Source organism: Heterodontus francisci, unplaced genomic scaffold, assembly GCF_036365525.1.
Source record: "Heterodontus francisci isolate sHetFra1 unplaced genomic scaffold, sHetFra1.hap1 HAP1_SCAFFOLD_121, whole genome shotgun sequence".
Classification (NCBI taxonomy): Eukaryota; Metazoa; Chordata; class Chondrichthyes; order Heterodontiformes; family Heterodontidae; genus Heterodontus; species Heterodontus francisci.
This window is the reverse complement of record NW_027140425.1, coordinates 2,056,580-2,074,763: the sequence shown is the minus strand read 5'-3', so window position 1 is coordinate 2,074,763 and position 18,184 is coordinate 2,056,580. Positions and strand designations below refer to the sequence as shown.

Sequence of the window (18,184 nt, the reverse complement as noted above, 5' to 3'; positions counted from 1 at the left end):
ATATGCAAGAGGTCGGAGGTTAGGTGTCATTCCCTTAAAACAGGTTTGTCATGGAATCCAACAAAGATGTTTGTGAGAGCTGGGCCTAGAGGGGATCCCATGGCAACACCAGCGATACATGGTGTCAATAAAACTGAACTCAACTGTGCAAGTTGCCGAGTTCAATGAATACTGATTCACACAATGGTGACGGGTCGAGACTGCCATGATATAGCACTGCAGTGCAAATATCTATGGCTTCCTGAAGTGGTACATTGGTGAATAGTCTAGCAATGTCAAATGACACATGGACACGGCATTGCTATCGATATGCAAGTCCTGTATGGTCTTCACAAATGTGAAGGAATCCTTCACTGTGCATGTGGAGAACTTGCTCAAAAACTGGTTGTAACAATTTGCCCAACCATTTGGCAAATTCATTTCAGGATACTATTTACATTACTTCAAATAAAGAAAACACAACGACACAAAGAACTGAGCACAACGCTGAAAGTTTCACAGCAAATAGTCAAATGGGAAAAGGATGAAATACAGAAAGAAAACGCCTAAAATACTGAAAACACTCAGCCAGTCCGGAAACAACTGTGGAGAAGAGAAGCTCGGGTTAATGGTCCAGTTCTGTGACCCTTCTATAGACCTGAAACATTGCTCCTACCTTCCTCTCTCCACAGATACTGCTGGAACTGCTGAGCGTTTCCAGAATCTTCTGTTATTATTCAGATAAGATCACAGCTGATCTCCTACATCAACTCCATCTTACCACACTAGCACAGATCCCTTGATTCCCTTAGTATCCAAAAGCCTATCGATCTCTCTCTTGGATATACCCAATAATTGAGCATCCACATCTCTAGAGTCACAGAGAGATACAGCACTGAAAAAGGCCCTTCGGCTCACCGAGTCTGTGCCGACCAACAACCACCCATTTATACCAATGCTACATTCATCCCACATTCCCTACCACATCCCCACCATTCTCCTACCACCTATCTGCACTCAGGGCAATTTACAATGGCCAATTTACCTATCAACCTGCAAGTCTTTGTCTGTGGGAGGAAACCGGAGCACCCGGCGGAAACCCACGGGGTCACAGAGAGAACTTGCAAACTCCGCACAGGCAATACCCTGAACAGAACCGAGGTCACAGGAGCTGTGAGGCTGCGGTGCTAACCACTGTGTGTAGAGAATTCCAAAGATTCACAATACTTTGAGTGAAAAGAAATTCTCCTCTTCTCAGTCCTAAATGATTGAGCCATTTATTCTGAGACTGGGATCCCTAGATTCCCGAGCCAGAGGAAACATCCTCCCAGCATTTACCCTGTTAAATCCATTAAGATTTTTAGGTGCCAGTAAGATTACCTCTCACTCCTCTAAATTCTGAGGAATATCTTTTTTTTTTATTTCCAAAATATACTTTATTCATAAAAATCTGTAAAAATTACATTGCCAAACAGTTTCAAAACAGCACCAAAAAATACAAACATTGCAAGGGAGATCAGTTTCCTTCAATACTGTCATGAGTTTCTTCACAACCCTTCCATTTCACAATTGTCATGCCAATTACAGTTTTACATTTACAGCAATTGAAAATATCAACGATACAGTTCGAGTGGCTTCCCATGGATCCAGCCCCTCAGTTCAGCTTGGTGGGGGGAGCTTACACTGTGGTCTTTCCTCATTGAGCCTTTGCTGCGGCTGCCCCAAGCTTTAGTGCGTCCCTCAGCACGTAGTCCTGGACATTGGAATGTGCCAGTCTGCAACATTCGGTGGTGGACAACTCTTTGCGCTGGAAGACCAGCAAGTTTCGGGCAGACCAAAGGGCGTCTTTCACCGAATTGATAGTCCTCCAGCAGCAGTTGATGTTTGTCTCGGTGTGCGTCCCTGGGAACAGCCCAGAGAGCACAGACTCCTGTGTTACAGAGCTGCTTGGGATGAACCTCGAAAAAAACCACTGGATCTCTTTCCACACCTGCTTTGCGAAAACACATTCCAGGAGGAGGTGGATGACCCTCTCTTCCCCACCACAGCTACCACGGGGGCATTGTGCGGAGGGGGCGAGACGTCGGGTCTGCATGAAGGATCTGATGGGGAGGGCCCTTCTCACCACCAGCCAAGCTACATCTTGGTGCTTGTTTAAAAGTTCTGGTGATGAGGCATTCCGCCAAATGACTTTGACAGTCTGCTCGGGGAACCATCCGATAGGATCCACTGTCTCCTTTTCCCGTAGGGCCTTGAGGACATTCCATGCAGACCACTGCCTGATGGAACGGTGGTCAAAGGTGTTTTCCTGCAGAAACTGCTCCACGAAGGATAGGTGGTACGGCACGTTCCAACTGCATGGAGCGTTCCGCGGCAATGTGACCAGGCCCATCCTTCACAACACCGGGGAGAGATAGAAACTCAGCACGTAGTGACAGTTGGAGTTTGCGTACTGGAGGTCTACACACAGCTTGATGCAGCCGCACACGAAGGTGGTCATCAGGATGAGGGCCACGTTGGGTACATTTTTGCCGCCCTTGTCCAGAGATTTGAACATCGTGTCCCTCTGGACCCGGTCCATTTTAGATCCCCAGATGAAACAGAAAATGGCTCGGGTGACTGCCACAGCGCAGGAGTGGGGTATGGGCCAGACCTGCGCCATGTACAGCAACAACGTGAGTGCCTCGCACCTGATGACCAGGTTCTTACCCACAATGGAGAAGGATCGCTGCCCCTCCCTTCCGAACCCTATCCCCAGCACCTTCAGGTAGTCTGACCTGACGGTGAAGGGGACAAAGGATCGGTCAGCACAGTTCCCAAAGAACATAGCCTCGCTCTTGCCGTGGTTATCTTTGGCTCCCGAGGCCAGTTCGAACTGGTCGCAGATGCTCATCAGTCTGCGCACGGACAGCGGATCCGAGCAGAAGACGGCGACATCATCCATGTACAGGGAGGTTTTGACCTGAGTGCCTCCGCTGCCTGGGATTGTCAACCCTCTTATGCTCGCATCCTTCCAAATAGACTCAGCAAAGGGTTCAATACAGCAAACAAACAAGACCGGGGAGAGAGGACAGCCCTGTCTGACTCCAGATTTGATCGGGAAACTTTCCGATTCCCACCCGTTGATTGAGACTGCGCTACTGATGTTTGTGTAGAGCAGTTTGATCCAATTGCAGATTCCCTCTCCAAACCCCATTTTGGAAAGCACATCCATCATGTAGGTGTGCGATATCCTGTCAAAAGCCTTCTCCTGGTCCAGGCTGATGAGGCAGGTGTCCACCCTCCTGTCCCGTACGTAGGCGATCGTATCCCTGAGTAGCACGGGACTATCAGAGATCTTCCTGCCGGGTACAGTACAGGTCTGATCATGGTGGATCACCAACTCCAGAGCAGATTTGACTTGACTGGCTATGACTTTGGACAGAATCTTGTAGTCAACATTAAGCAGTGAGATGGGCCGCCAATTGCTGATTTCTGCCCTCTCCCCCTTCCGCTTGTAAATGAGGGTGATGATGCCTTTCCTCATGGATTCTGACATGCTGCCGGCCAGGAGCATACTGTCGTATACTTCCAGCAGGTCCGGGCCGACCCAGTCCCACAGGGCCGAGTCCGAGGAATATCGGCCTTGTCGACTCAATTTCTTCTCATCGGACAATTCCCTCATCCCAGGAAGCAATCGAGTGACACTTTGTTACACTTCAAGGCAAGAATGTCCTTCGTTAGATAAGGGGAACCAAAACTGTCCACAGTGCTCCAGGTGTGATCTCACCAAGGCTCTGTCTAATTGTAGTCAAACTTCTTTGTTCTTATAAAAACTCTTCACAATGTTGAACACAGCAATTAACTGCCTCATTAACATCTCTGCTCTAAGAAGAAGGACCCCTGCTTCACACACCCCAGACCCCTATTCTTTCCACATTAGCTGAATTCTTGTATCTCTGATACAATTCTAGTAAATCTCCTCTGTGCCCTCTCTGAGGCCTTGACATTCCTGCTAAAGTGTGGAACATGGAATTAGACACAATGCTCGAGCTGAGGCCTATAACCAGTGAGATTTATAAAGGTTCAGCCTCAATTCCTTGTCTGTGTCCCGTACTCCCATTTCTGGTTTCTAACTCAATGTTGACTCTGAGCTGTTGAAACTGCCTGAAGAAACATTTCCACCCAACAAAGCGCTCGGAATGTGAGAAGGGACAAAGTGAGTGACCAAGTACATCAACTCCAAGTAAAACTCCACCATGTAGTGAAAACACTCGAAACACAACGGCTCTTTTAAGAGCCACCCACAATCTCTCTAAAAAAGCTGCACCAACATCTCTCTAGAATTGGTTTATTTAATTGGTTTTAATTTTAAGTAACTCTCTGGAACTTTCTCACTGTCTATGTTTTCTGTTTCAATCTGGTATGGAGATTCTGGAAAGATGAGTTTCACTGCCTGGGAGGATCTTTGTGGTTTTCCTGCAGAATGCAGCATCAGTGAAGCGCAAGATGCAACCATGTGGTGTCTGCTCTGAAACGGCAGGGCCGCACTCCCTGTGGATTCGGCAGTCAAAAAACTCGACCATTTCTCTCAAACACAAAACAAAGTCACTTTTCAGAGTCACCCACCGCCTCATAGGGACAGCAGTGACCTGGGAACGGGAGCTGGGGTGTGTTTTATGCCGGAAATAACAGTTAATGATTTATGTTGTGCTCTCGTTATATTCCAATCTCTGAATTGAGCCTTTCCACCGCACCAGGGTTATGGGGAGAGTTTTCATCGTTTCTTTTCTAAACGTACAGACGATGTTATAAAGTTGCTGATTTATCCAGATGGCGGATTCTCCCCTCACAGTGAAAAGTAACATCACACCTTCACATCTGCCCATTGTTTTATAATTGAATAATTAGTCAAATGGAATTATTTGTGATGTTATTTCCCTCGAGACGGTGTTTCCTGCAGTGAAACTGATCAGTTTCAGCTCAGTGATTCAGGGACCTGGCATTCCTGCAGTTTGAGCCCGCTGTAACCCCAGCCCACTTCTGATTGGTCACCCTCTTCTCATAAAGTCAGTGACAGCACTTGAGGAGGCCATTCGCCCTATCAAGTCCATGTCGGGTTTCCAATCTGTTCAGTCCCCGACTCGATCCCCAAAGCCCTGCATAATCCCTTTGGGTCAAAATGACTGGGGCAGGACTCGAACCTGCAATTTTCTGATAACATCATGAAATACACTGAAATCAAACGCCTTATCCATTAGACCAACGGCCATTAGATAAAATGAACGATCCAATCGGAGAACCTCGAAGCACAAAATACAGCAAATCATTGGCTGAACCTGTCAACCTGGCAGAATATTTGAATTCGTGAAAGCCGCCAATTTCACTGTGGAAAAGAAGTGATCAACTGGAAAAGTACATAAAAATCTATTTTCCCATCATGATTTTAAAAAAAGCTTTTAAAACACAATTCTGCTTTTACCGACTCAAATTGCTGGCGCTATTTTATGAACAGCTTTATTTTGCCAATTTTTCTCAACTTCTTATCTGTAACTGACAGTAAAAGACTCAGTTCAGCAATCTTTCACGCGACAAATAACTCAAACTCGGAGTGGAAGTAATAAATTACAGACTATTGGTAATTCCCCTTCACACAGGCTTCAGGGGGACAGTGAGAAGCCACTGAAATAGTTGCTTCATCCTTTTAAAAGGTTCCCATTCTGTCCTGTTACTGATGTGTTGGAATCAGATTTGTATTTAACAAGTTATTTCTGTGAAAACAAAATCCTCAACGGACCAGCTGGGAATCTGGGAATCACTGAAGTAAAATAAAAGGCTTTTGATTGAGAAGACGGGACCTTCTCACCAGCAGCCGGGTTACATTCCCCTCACATCCTTACACAGTGAGCTGCTCTCTCCCTCGAGAAATAGACAACAGCAGTTGGAAGTTCAGTAAAAGGATCGGTTCATTGAGACAAGTTTCTGACTGACAGGTGATGCTGAATATTAATACAATAAGGTCCTGGAATGGGAAACAAGTGTCCAGAGTGGGGTCTGAAATCAGGACAGGGAAATGGCCAGCACTGACACAGATCATTTCATTATTACATTGATATCTGACTGTCTATAAGGAGAAGCGAGTTAAACGCATGATGGTGAAAGGAATGGAAGATGACGCTGGTTGTTCTAGATGAAGAGGGATAGACAGAGGTGTGGGTACAGCAGACTTCAGACAGTAATCAGCCCTTTCAAATACTGTGGGTGGATCTGAAAAGAGCCTTTGGGTATTTGATAAAATCCTGGCAGATTGACTTGGTTTTTGTGCCCGGAGCGCTGGTTTTCTTGGGCAGCAGCACGGCCTGGATATTCGGCAGCACCCTGCCCTCAGTGTCCTGGAATCAAAAGCAAGTGTCCAGAGTGGGACCTGAAATCAGGATAGGGAAAAAAGCTCTTTGTTCAAAAACCCTCAAATAGCTACCTTGTAATCGGTCAGGTTACTAATGTTTTAGTTAGTGTAATTTATAATAATTACTAATTAGAAAGTGCTGTTTGGACAGAGTGTAAAGCTGTGAGTTGATGTGTGAGGGACTTCACTGACTAGGGGAAGGAGGTGCTGTTTGGTCTTTTCGTTTCTGCCTTTTCAGCCTCCATGGTACAGGGGAAGAAGCTGATTGGTGAGTAACTGGTAAATAATTCTACTTATTACATTTATTACACGAGCAACAATTAGTTTGTAAAGCTAAGTAATGGCAGGGCAGCTCGGCCAAGTGGAATGTGCCTCCTGTGGTATGTGGGAAGTATTGGAAGCACCATGTGTCCTTGACAAACACATTTGCAGGAAGTGTCACCAGCTGCAGAAGCTTGAGCTCCAGTTTTCAGAACTCGAGCAGCAACTGGAGTCAGTGTTGTGCATCCGCAAGGCAGAGAACTACGTGGATAGGACTTTTCAGCAGGTTGTCATCCCAGTGCTGAAGAGAGCACAGGCTGAGAGGGATTGGGAGTTTGCCAGACAGACAAGAAGGTCAAGGCAGGTAGTGCAGGAGTCCCTGGAGGGCATCCCACTTTCTAACTGGTATTCAGTTCTGAGTACTGATGGGAGAGAGGGTTCCTCTGGAGAGTGCAGTGAGAGTCATGACCAGAACTCCATGGGTGGCTCAGCTGTGCAGGGAGGGAGTAGAAAATACAAGAGAGCAATACTGTTCGGGGATTGTATAGTTAGGGGAACAGATAGGTATTTCAGTGCTCGCAAACCAGGTTTCCTCCTTGGTGCAAGGATCATGGATATCACTGGCTACAGAGCATTCTGGAGGGCAAGGATGCACAGCCAGAGGTCGTGGTCCACATTGGTACCAACGATATAGGAAGAAAGAGGGATGAGATCCTTCAAGCTGAGTTTAGGGAGTTAGGAAAGAGATTAGCAAGCAGGACCTCAAAGGTAGTAATCTCCAAATTACTCCCAAGGCCACATGCTAGTGAGTATAGAAATAGGAGAATACACCAGATGAATGCATGGCTGGAGAGATGGTGCAGGAAGGAGGGCTTCCGATTTCTGGGGCATTGGGACCAGTTCTGGGGAAGGTAGGACCTATATAAGTCGAACGGTCCACACCTGAACAGGACCAGGATGAATATCCTTGCAGGTGCTGTTGGGGATTGTTTAAACTAATTTGGCAGCTTGATGGGAACCTGAGGGCAGTTTCAGACAGGGCAATTTCAGGGCAGGGAACGGGAGGCAGAAAATTAGCGAATGACTCTGAAAGGCAGAAGAAGAAAAGTTTAAAATGTGTGCAGCAGAGGAATTTGGCAGTGTTAAAGGATATTTATGTATTTAAGGAGGCAACTTGATTGAAACATATCAGATCCTGAGGAGTCTTGACAGGGTGGATGTGGAAAGGATGTTTCCCCTTGTGGGAGAATCTGGAATTAGGAGTCACTGTTAAAAAATAAGGGGTCACCCATTTAAGACAGAGATGAGGAGAATTTTTTTCCCTCAGAGGGTGGTGAGTTTTTGGAACTCTCTTCCTCAATAGGCGGTGGAAGCAGAGACTATGAATATTTTTAAGGCAGAGGGACATCGATTCTTGAGAAGCAAAGGGGTGAAAGGTTATCGGGGGTAGGCGGGAATGTGGAGTAATCAGTTCAGCCGTGAACTTATTGAATGGGGAAGCAGGGTCTCGGGGTCGAATGGCCTACTCCTGCTCCTAATTTTTATACTTGTATGTATATTCATATGGTAAATAAAGCTGATGAGCTGAATGCACAGATAGACACATAGAACAATACAGCACAGGAACAGGCCATTCGGCCCTCCAAGCTTGTGCTGATAAAGTAACATCACACTTTTTATTTTTATTTAGAGATACAGCACTGAAACAGGCCCTTTGGCCCACTGAGTCTGTGATGACCAACAACCACCCATTTATACTAAGCCGACAGTAATCCCATATTCCCTACCACCTACTTACACAAGGTGCAATTTACAATGGCCAATTTACCTATCAACCTGCAAGTCTTTGGCTGTGGGAGGAAACCGGAGCACCCGACGAAAACCCACAGGGAGAATTTGCAAACTCCACACAGGCAGTACCCAGAATCGAACCCGGGTTCCTCGAGCTGTGGTGCTAACCACTGCGCTATTGTGCCCACACATGGTAACACAATATCATTGCAATAAGGGAAACTTGGCTTAAAGAGGGCAAGAATGGCAGCTCCACATCTCTGGATCTAGAGTTTTCATGTGGCATAGGGATAAAAAAGGTGGGAGTGTAGCATTGTTAGTTAAGGAAGGCATACTGCTTTGAGGAGGGATTATATGCTGAATGAATCATCAAATGAGGCCATATGGGTGGAGCTCAGAAATAAAAATGGGGCAGCCACACTACTAGGAGTGTACTGTAGACCCCCAAATAGTGAGAGAGAGATAGAAGAAGAAATATGTAGGCAAATTTCTGAGTGCAAAACTAAAGGGAAATAATAGTTGGGGATTTCAACTGTCCCAATATCAACTGGGATACAAACAGTGTGAAGGGCACAGAGGGCACAAAATTCCTGAACTGCATTCAAGAGAACTTTAATAGCCAGCACATCACAAGTCCAATGAGAGGGGGCACAATTCTAGAGCGAGTCTTCAGTAATGAAGCTGGGCAAGTAGCAGTGGGTGACCATTTTGGAGATAGCATTTTTTTATTCATTCATGGGATTTTGGGCGTCGCTGGCCAGGTCAGCATTTATTACCCATCCCTAATTGCCCTTGGGAAGGTGGTGGTGATCTGCCTTCTTGAACCGCTGCAGTCCATTTGGGGTAGGTGCACCCACAGTGCTATTCAGAATGGAGTTCCAGGACTTTGACCCAGTGACAGTGAAGGATCAGCGACATAGTTCCAAGTCAGGATGGTGTGTGTCCTGGTGGGGAACTTGCAGGTGGTGGTGTTCCCATGCATTTTCTGCCCTTGTACTTCTAGTTGGCAGAGGTCACAGGTTTGGAAGGTGCTGTTCAAGGAGCCTTGGTGCATTGCTGCAGTGCATCTTGTAGATGGTACACACTGCTGCCACTGTGCGTCGGTGGTGGACGGAGTGAATGTTTGTAGATGGGGTGCCAATCAAGTGGGCTGCATTGTCCTGGATGGTGTTGAGCTTCTTGAGTGTTGTTGGAGCTGCACCTATCCAGGCAAGAGGAGACTATTCCAACACACTCCTGACTTGTGCCTTGTAGATGGTGGACAGGCTTTGGGGAGTCAGGAGGTGAGTTACTCGCCTCAGGATTCCTAGCCTCTGACCTGCTCTTGTAGCCACGGTATTTATATGGCTACTCCAGTTCAGCTTCTGGTCAATGGTGCACCTAGGATGTTGATAGTGGGGGATTCAGCAATGGTAATGCCATTGAATGTCAAGGGGAGTTAGTTCGATTCTCTCTTGTTGGTGATGGTCAATGCCTGGCACTTGTGCGGCCCGAATGTTACTTGCCGCTTATCAGCCCAATCCTGGATACTGTCCATGTCTTGCTGCATTTCTACACAGAAATGCTTCAGTATCTGAGGAGTCATGAATGGTACTGAACATTGTGCAATCATCAGCGAACATCCCCACTTCTGACCTTATGATTGAAGGAAGGTCATTGATGAAGCAGCTGAAGATGGTTGGGCCGAGGACATTACCCTGAGGAGCGCCTGCAGTGATGTCCTGGAGCTCAGATGATTGACCTCCAACAACCACAACCATCTTCCTTTGCGCTAGGTATGACTCCAGCCAGTGGAGGGTTTTCCCATTGACCTCAGTTTTGCTCGGGCTCCTTGATGCCATACTCGGTCAAATACTGCCTTGATGTCAAAGGCAATCACTCACACCTCACCTCTTTTGTCCATGTTTGAACCAAGGCTGTCATGAGGTCAGGAGCTGAGTGGCCCTGTCAGAACCCAAACTGAGTGTCACTGAGGCAGGTTATTGCTAAGCGAGTGCCGCTTGATGGCACCTTCCATCATTTTACTGATGATTGAGAGTAGACTTATGGGGCCTAAAGTGATGGAAGGTGTCATCAACATTGCCATCAAGCAGCACTAGCAGATATGTCCTTTAGGATTCGGCCAGTCGAGATGCTCCCGAGCCACTCTTGGTGATGGACATTGAAGTCCCCCACCCAGAGTACATTCTGTGCTCTTGCCACCCTCAGTGCTTCTTCCAAGTGCTGTTCAACATGGAGGAGTACTGACTCATCAGCTGAGGGAGGGCAGTAGGTGATAATCAGCAGGAGGTTTCCTTATCCATTGTTTGATCTGATGCCATGAGACCTCATGGGGTCCAGAGTCGATCTTGAGGACTTCCAGGGCAATTCCCTCTCGACTGTACCGACACCTCTGGTGAGTCTGTCCTGCCCGTGGGACAGGACATCCCCAAGGATGGTGATGGCAGTGTCTGCGACATTGCCTGCAAGGTATGATTCTGTGAGTATGACTATGTCAGGCTGTTGCTCTCCCAACTTAACACAAGCCACCAGATGTTACTAAGGAGGACTTTGCAGGGTCGACAGCGCTGGGTTTGCCATTGTCATTTCTGGTGCCCAGGTCGACGCCGGGTGGTCCGTCTGCTTTCATTCCTTTTTATTAACTTCGTAGTGTTTAGTTTCAACTGAGTGGCTCGCTCGGCCATTTCAGAGGGCATGTAAGAGTCAAACACATTGCTGTGGGTCTGCAGTCACATGCAGGCCAGACAAGAACAGCAGATTTCCTTCCCTAAAGGACATTAGTAAACCAGATGGGTTTTTACAACCATCAACAATGGTTTCATGGCCATCATTAGACTTGCTTTTTAATTGCAGATTTATTATTTGGATTTAAATTTCAATTGTGGGATTTGAACCCACGTCCCCTGAGCAATACCCTAGGTGTCTGGGTTACTAATCCACTGACAAGTCTACTGACAAGACCACTACGCCACCACCACCCCGAGTGACCATACTGCAATTAGTTTTGGCATGATCATGTAAAAGGACAAAGATACAACAGAAGTAAAAGTTCTAAATTGCGGGAAGGCAAATTTTACAAAACTGAGAGGTGACTTGGTGGATGTGGACTGGTTACAACTACTTGAAGGAAACCCCAAAGATGTTCGATCAGTACATTAAGAGCAAGAGGATAACTAAGGAAAGGGTACGGCCTATCAGAGATGTACAAGGGAACGTATGAGTGGATGCAGAAGATGTGTGTGGGGTTCTTAATGAGTTTTTGTCTCTGCCTTCACAAAGGAGAGGGATGATGCAGACAAAGAAGAGGAGTGTGAAATATTAGATACGACAAGCATAATGAGAGTCTGACATCCTTCAAAATGAATAAATCACCAGGGCCGGATGGTTTGCATCTGAGGTTGTCAAAGGAAGCCAGGGAGGAAATAGTGGATGCGCTGAGGATCATCTTCAAATCCTCACTGGATATGGGGGAGGTGCTGGAGGATTGGAGGTCTGCGAACGTTGTACTATTATTTAAAAAGGATGTGAGGGATAGGCCAAATAATTATAGACCTCGGTGGTGGGTAAATTATTAGAATCAATTCTGAGGGACAGGATAAACTGCCACTTAGAAAGGCACGGATTAATCAGGGATAGTCAACATGGATTTGTTAAGGGAAGGTCATGTCTCACGAACTTGATTGAGTTTTCTGAGGAAGTAACAAGGAACATTGATGAGGATAGTGTGGTGGATGTGGTCTACATGGATTTTAGTAAGGTCCCACATGGCAGACTGGTCAGTAAAATGAAAGCCCATGGAATACAGGGGAATGTGGCAGGTTGGATCCAAAATTGACTCAGTGACAGGAAACAAAGGATAGTTATCGACGGATGTTTTTGCGAATGGAAAGCAGTTTTCAGTGGCATTCCACAGGGCTCAGTGTTGGGTCCCTTGCTGTTTGTGGTATATATTAATGATTTGGAATTAAATGTGGGAGGTATGATTGGGAAATTTGCTGATGACACAAAAATTGGCCGTGTAATTGATAGTGAGGAGGATAGCTGTAGACATCAGAATGATATGAATGGATTGGTTGAGTGGGCGGAAAAATGGCAAATGGAATTCAATCTGGAGAAGTGTGAGGGGATGCATTTGGGGAGGGCAAACAAAGCAAGGGAATACACAATAAACGGGAAGATATTGAGAGGGGTAGAAGAAGTGAGAGACTTTGGAGTGCATGTCCACAGGTCACTGAAAGTGACAGGACAGGTAGATAGAGTGGTGAAGAAGGCATATAGAATGCTTTCCTTTGTTGGCCAAGGTATAGAATAGAAAAGCAGGGATGTAGTGCTAGAACTGCATAAAACGGCGGCGAGGCCACAGCTGGAGAATTGCGTACAGTTCTGGTCATCACATTACAGAAAGGACATAATTGCTCTGGAGAGAGTACAGAGGAGATTTACAAGAACGTTGCCAGGGCTGGAAAGTTGCAGCTATGAGCAAATATTGGAGCGGCTCGGGTTGTTTTCCTTAGAACAGAGGAGTCTGAGGGGTGACTTGAATGAGGTGTACAAAATTATGATGCGCCTAGACAGAGTGGACAGTAAGGACCTGTTTCCCCTGGTGGGGAAGTCAGTTACCAGGGGGCACAGATTTAAGGTGATTGGTAGAAGGATTAGAGGGGACATGAGGGGAAACGTTTTTACCCAGAGGGTGGTGGGTGTCTGGAATTCGCTGCCAGGAATGGTGGTGGAAGCAGAAACCCTCAACTCATTTAAAAATACCTGGACATGCACCTGAAGTGCTGTAACCTGCAAGTCTACGGATCAGGTGCTGGAAGGTGGGAATAGATTGGGTGGCTAGTTTTTTCGGCCAGAGCAAACGCGATGGGCTGAATGGGCTCCTTCTGTGCCCTAATTTTTCTATGATTCTATGGAAATTGCCAGCACTGTCACAGATCATTTCATTAGTACATTGATATTGGACTGACTATAAGGAGAAGCTAGTTAAACACATAATGGTGAAAGGAATGGAAGATAGCGTTGGTTGTTCTAGATGAAGAGGGATAGACAGAGGTGCGGGTACAGCAGACTTCAGACAGTAATCAGCCCTTTCAGATACTGTGGGTGGCTCTGAAAAGAGCCTTTGAGTATTTGAAAAAATCCTGGCAGATTGACTTGATTTTGGTGCCCGGAGTGCTGGTTTTCATGGGCAGCAACACGGCCTGGATATTAGGCAGCACCCTACCCTGAACGATGGTCACCCCTCCCAGCAGCTTGTTGAGTTCCTCGTCATTGAGGACGGCCAGCTGTAGGTGTCTGGGAATGATGCGGGTCTTCTTGTTGTCCCGGGCCGCGTTACCGCTCAGCTCGAGGATTTCAGCGGTCAGATACTCGAGCACAGCAGCCAGATAGACCTGGGCTCTGGCACCCACACGCTCAGCATAGTTACCCTTTCTCAGGAGCCTGTGAACACGGCCCACCAGGAACTGCAGTCCAGCCCGGGAGGAGCGAGACTTGGCCTTGGACCGAGCTTTCCCATTGGTCTTTCCTCTTCCAGACATTTCCACAATCTCACAAATACTTTCACAATGAATGGATAATTTCGTCAGCATTAAACATACACATGGGGTAGTCAGGATGGTCGAGCAGTCTGAGACGGTTCATTCAGATCACAATTCTCTCTGCAGGGGTGGGTTCAAATTCCCCTTCTGATAAGTTGTGTTTTGACATGACTGGAGGTATTTGGGAGTAGCGATGAAGAACAAACAGAGACCATGAAAGAATATTGACAAGCAAAATCAAAACAAATCCAAAGATGTTTCATCAATACATTGCAGTCAGAGGCAACTGAGGAAAGAGTAGGGCCCATCAAAGACCTAAAAATGTAACCTATGTGTCAGTGTGGAAGATGTTGGTATGTTTATTAATAAATATTTTACTGTCTTCGCAAATGAGGGGGTGATGCAGATATTGTAATTAAGGAGAAGGAGTGTGAAGTATTGGACATGATAAACTGAGGGAGAGAAGAAGTATAAATGGGATTAGCATCCTTGAAAGTGGATAAATCATCAGGGCCGGATGAAATGTCCCCCAGGCTGTTAAAAGTTCCCAATCCCTCACTGGATACGGGTGTGATGTCAGAGGATTGGAGGTCTCGGAACACTGCAATAAAAGCAAAATTCTGCAGATGCTGCAAATCTGAAATAAAAACTAGTTGCGTTGGAAATACACAGCAGATCTGGCAGCAACTGTGGAGAGAGAAGCAAAGTTAACGTTTCTGTTCTGATGAAAGGTCACTGACCTGAAATGTTAACTTTGTTTCTCTCTCCACAGATGCTGCCAGAACTGCTGTGTATGTCCAGCACTTTTTTGTTTTTATTGCTAACATTGCACCATTCTTGAAAAAGGAAGCGAGTGATCGACCAAATAATTAAAGACCAGTCAGCCTAACCTCAATAGTGGGCGAATTATTGGAATTAATTCTGAGAGACAGGATAAAATGTCACTTAGAAAGGCACAGATTAATCAAGTATCATCAGCATGGATTTGTTAAGGGAAGCTCCTGTCTGACTATCTTGATTGAATGTTTTTGAAGAAGTAACAAGGAGGATTGATGAGGATAGTGCAGTTGATCTGATCCACATGGATTTTAGCAAGACTTTTGACAAGGTCACACATGGCAAACTGGTTAAAAAAAATAAAAGCACATGGGATCCAGGGGAATGTAGCAAGCTGGACACAAAATTGGTTCAGTGGCAGGAAACAAGAAGGAATTGGTTACAGGTGTTTTTGCAACTGGAGGACTGTTTCCAGTGGTGTTCCACAGGGCTCACAACTAGGTCCCCTGCTTTTTGTGGTATATATTAATGATATGGACATAAATGTAGAGGGCACAATCAAGATGTTTGCAGATGACACAAAAATTGTCCGTGTTGTTGATAGGGAGGAGGATAGCTGTACACTGCAGGAAGATATCAATAGACTGGTCAGGTGGGCAGAGAAGTGGTAAATGGAATTCAAATTGGACAAGGGTGAGGTGATGCATTTGGGAGGTCAAAAAAGGCAAAGGAATACACAATTAATGGGAGAACACTGAACAGTGCAGAGGAAGTGAGGGACGTCGGAGTGAATGTCCACAGATCCCTGAAGGCAGCAGGACAGGTGAATAAGGTGGTTCAGCAGGTATATGGAATCCTTTCCTTTATTAGCTGAGGCATAGAATATAAGGGTGATCTGGGTGTCCATGTCAATAAGTCACTGACAGCTAACATGCAGGTGCAGCACTCAATTAGAACGGCTAATAGTATGCTAGCCTTCATCACAAGAGGATTTGAGTACAGGATTAGTGAATTCTTGCTTCAATTGTATAGAACCTTGGTTAGACCGCACTTGGAGTACTGTGTGCAGTTTTGGTCTCCTTACCTTAGGAAGGATATTATTGCCATGGAGGGAGTTCAACGAAGGTTCATCAGACTTGTTCCTGGGATGGTGGGACTGTTCTATGAAGAGAGATTGGGGAAACTGGGACTGTATTCTCTAGAGTTTCAAAGAATGAGAGGTGATCTCATTGAAACCGACAAAATACCTAAAGGACAGTCAGGGTAGATGCAGCTAAGATGTTTCATCTGGATGGGGAGTCGAGAACCAGGGGCTCAATTACAAAATAAGGGGGAAGCCACTTAGGACAGAGATGAGGAGAAATTTATTTACTCGGAGGGTTGTGAATCTTTGGAATTCTGTACCCCAGAGGGCTGTGTAAGCTCAGTCATTGAGTATGTTTAAAGCAGAGATTGACAGATTTCTAAATACAAATGACATAAGGGAATATGAGGAAAGTGTGCGGAAAAGGACATTGAAGTGGATGATCAGCCATTATCATATTGAATGGCGGGGCAGGCTCGATGGGCTGAATGGCCGACTCCTGCTCCTATGTTCCTATGTTCCTAACTCCACATGATCGGCGAGGCACAGCCTCAGGCCGACTTGGTGGGTGGTGAAAATGGATATCACTGCTTCTGATCTTCACCAGAACAGAGAGTGAGATATAACATTGATCATCAAACAGACTGTGAGAGAATACAACAGAGTAAAACACATGGAGAGACACTGTGGAATAACAAATAGATTTGATTGGAACGTTGACTTTGATTGGAATGGATAAAACACCAGAAACAGCTGATTAAATTGGGATTCTCATCATTGTATTGATCTGGGACAGAAAAGAGAAATTGATGGAAAGAAGGGAAGAAGGAAGAAAAGAAAGGATGGAACTGTTCAGTTTTTTCAGTTTTTTCACTCGCCCATCAAAGCTGGATAAAAAAAAAGTTGCAAATAACAGAGAATTTCATCAAAAAGGGAGATTAAAAGCTGCAGAAACCTTGGATCGAAGGATGCCCCAACAGATCACCTGTTTAACTGTCTCCTCACTGGGGGATTTCAATCAGTGGGCAATATTATTCTCTACCTTTTTTTGTTAAATGAACCCAGAACGGTCACTTGGAATTAATATCCGTGTTCCGACTCCTGAATAATAAAATTGTGAGTTTCTCGATATTTTCGGGACACATTTCCTGCTGAAAGAACTAAGAACTCTTTTCTAATTTACTCAATACTATATACACACTCATCAAGCCTGCTAAGCTAGCATCCTTGGTGCTGCTCTCTCTTCTCCCAAACTTCATCTCATGTGACTGTTACATCATCACTTTGACAGTGGGAGTGATTGATCCCAATGTCTTCAGCATTAACCCTTTACATCCTTATACTACACTGTCTGTCCAAAAAAATGGGTGGAGGGAACTTGATTTATCGAAACACCAATAGCTGCCAGTTGAAAATCAACTCAAACCCATCAGCGAGAGAGAGAGAGAGAGAGAGAGACTGTCAGAGAACTTCCTCCATCCAGTCCTGACCCTGTCACACTCACCAGATGCTCACCCAGACCCCACTCCCATCAACACTGAACATTGTTACCGAGACACTTCAAATACTGTTTATAAAAGGCAGGAAAGGTTAAAGTTCACACAGCTGTATTGAACAGAACAAAGTATAATATCTTCTCACCGTTTCTCGGGAACCACATGAGACATAGGTTTTCTTATTTGGTTCCTTTGATTTTTCTTGTTCCTGACTGACAAATATTCCAAACCTCAGATCAACCCTCCCACTTGCGTCATGCCCCAGTCTCGGTTAAAAGCAACACATAACAACACAAACACTGAAACATACAACGCAGTCACACTTTCCTTTAGTGACATTAATGTCGAGCTGTTTTCCAGGTTGAATGCAACTGTGAACAAATTTGGATCAAAGAAGTTGCCTTTGAAATATCAGCACTGAATTTCTGTGCAAGGAGGAACAGCCATTCCAAACTCACATCCTTCACAAAGGCTGTTTTCTCCTGTGATGCAAATTCATCATGTAATTTGAATACTCACTTCAAGGTCAGAAGACACAGATGGAAGCGATTGATAAAGTAACTACTACATCACAAATGTGAAACAAGGCTCTATTGGGAATTGAACCCAGGATTTCCTGTTTACGAGACAGGTGCTTTAACCAACTAAGCTACAGAGCCAGAAGTTGTTACAATTCAAATCAGAGGAGTGCACTATTTATTCTCATATAATAACAATATCAAAGCAAAATACAGCAGATGCTGGAAATCTCAAATAAAAACAAGAACCGCTGGAAATACTCATCAGGTCTGGCAGCATCTGTGGAGAGAGAAGCAGAGTTGACGTTTTTGGTCAATGACCCTTCTTCAGACCCTTCTATATATTCTCA

At 45.5% G+C, this 18,184-nt stretch overlaps 1 non-coding gene across 1 annotated transcript; it reads right to left on the bottom strand.

The window, feature by feature from the left end:
• Window positions 1-17,901: 17,901 nt before the first annotated feature.
• trnat-cgu (transfer RNA threonine (anticodon CGU)) lies at window positions 17,902-17,975 on the bottom strand. Its single transcript has one exon. It is a non-coding gene; the product is annotated as a tRNA-Thr (tRNA).
• Window positions 17,976-18,184: the final 209 nt, after the last annotated feature.